Source organism: Pollicipes pollicipes, unplaced genomic scaffold (assembly GCF_011947565.3).
Source record: "Pollicipes pollicipes isolate AB1234 unplaced genomic scaffold, Ppol_2.1 Scaffold_3087;HRSCAF=3621_pilon_pilon_pilon, whole genome shotgun sequence".
NCBI lineage: Eukaryota > Metazoa > Arthropoda > Thecostraca > Pollicipedomorpha > Pollicipedidae > Pollicipes > Pollicipes pollicipes.
This window is the reverse complement of record NW_023596225.1, coordinates 9884924-9887291: the sequence shown is the minus strand read 5'-3', so window position 1 is coordinate 9887291 and position 2368 is coordinate 9884924.

Sequence of the window (2368 nt, the reverse complement as noted above, 5' to 3'; positions counted from 1 at the left end):
TGTCGGCTGCTACAAGTCCCATAAAGAAATAAGCGAGTAAATGACCCGGAGGTGAGCCCATCGCAACCCGTCCTAGCCCATCCTAGCCTAACCCATGACAGAGGTGAGCCCATCGATTTAGAACGACTGTATACCGAAAGCAATCTAACAACGGATGATGATTAAATGCTGACGGTGAGTGTCCTCGACGCTACAAAATTAGCGTCATGAGGTCAGTCATTAGACGTGCATTTAAGCATTGCTGATTGGACAGCACCGCATTCGGAGTTCGTAAGAATCAGACGGAGCTTGGCGAACAACGGCTTTTCAAAGTCCATGTTGAAACGATACCCAACGACATATGACAAGAGACTTTGACAGCAAACCAATACAAGACAGCCAACCAGCCATTCAATTGTGTTATCAAAATCAAATGACAACTGCCCACAAACAAGACGAAAAAATTATACGGGAAATTATCTCTCGACATGCAAAAGGCAAGAACGACGACAAAATAAACATCGTCATTTTTGTCGCAACAGGAAAATCTCTAACTTTCTTGCAAGAAACAGCTCAGACAAAGCCGACAAACGGAAACGTACCAATATAGTGCATTACTTCAAACGTGACATCGAGGGCTGCAAAATTAATTCCACACACTACATTGGTGTGACCACTACGACACTCAAGACGCCTGACAATGCACTTACGTGACGTGGCACCCCTGGACCACATATAACACGAACCTGACAGGACATTGACACGGCAACAACTGACAGACAACACTGACATTTTATGGACGTGCAATGACAGCAGACGCCTCCAAATTTGGGAGAGTATATTCATCAACGAATTCTCTCCAGCCCTAAAGAAACAAATTTTTGTACCAACCTTGAACTGTTAGGTCGTGGACGGTGAGTACTATTGACGTGATTATGACAATATGTTGTGTCTTTGTAGTGTTCCCATTATGACTGTATTTTACATGCATCAGATTAGAAATAGGGTTGTGTCTTTCTTCAATTGGCCATGCCCCATTTGTGTTTTCCGTAGCAAAAGAAGTTTTCCAAGTGAAGGGTACAATTTTCGTCCTTTAAAACTCAAAACTTATCGCTTGTACCATTCAGTCTTCTTCGACGATGAGATAAGATCTCGAAACGTAAAGATGTAAAGAGCGTCGAATATATCAGTGGTTTTGTGCGAATCGTCTTTAATGGAAACGATAATGCTAAGTCAAAAGCCCGGAAGCTAGAACGATGCATAAAAAAGCTCGTCAATGCTGAGTCAGCAGTCATTTTTAATCGAACATGCATGAAAGAAAGTATTTTGCTAAAGTTTCCCGAAATAGTTATATATATATATATATATATATATATATATATATGTATATATATATAAATGACTTCTGCTTAAAGGGAGCGTTCCACCTTTATAGGGTTTTGAGTCGCAGCAGCCATCTTGAGGACCTTTTGATGCGGTCCACGGCCACGCCCTGTTTGGGACCCAAAACCCTCTGGTCCCAAGCATCACGACCGAAAAGTGGGGAAGGGCTTATTGGGAAACTATTTTCAAGTCACCTTGGCATTAATGGCGTCATATAAACGTCATACGACCGCTATCATATTACGGGCTGTTTTCTGCTCATGTTCAAAAACAGCATGACCGCTGATACATTCGCAAAAGCGACGATGCAGCACATATGCTGCGATCTGCGGAAGATGATTGGTTGTTGGTAAGATTTCGCTGATGAATGCGTGTCACGAACGTAAGCGTGAGTACTTTCGGGTTGTGCGGCACTCATCGCGGGGGGGACATTTTTCCCTATTTCTAGGCCACAAACCAACGTTATATAAAAGAGAAGAACGCCACGTCTGCGAAAATAGTACGGCACTGAAGCAAAGAACGGCACCCTCTCGAATGTTGTAAAACAAGAAGACAGGACGACAAATCTGTCTTTCGCGACGGCAAATCTGTCTTTTGTCTGTTCCTGGCGTTATTCTGTTTTTTTTCTTCTATAATATTTTGTTTTGGAGGGAACTCACGGTGAAATGCGGTGTTATAACCAAAAACCTGGGCAGAAATTGTGAGAAAAGTTGCAATTTGATAGTCCCGCGGGCGGTGCAAGTGTTGGATCACACTTATTTGGCATAAATGCATGAATGAAGCGCTTGAAATGGGTATAATCACTGTTGGTGCGTGCCAGTGGCTTGTATTGATCTTGATGTGATGGCGAGTGTGCGTGCAAGATTTGTAATTCCGACTGGAAACATTGTCTCAGTACTCCTTAGGTCTAATGACTCCCAATTAAATTTGATGGAACAATACCTGCCTCTATCTTTCTGCTAGCATTTGAACATGACAAGGTAGTGATGCCAGCAAACCAAAGAAA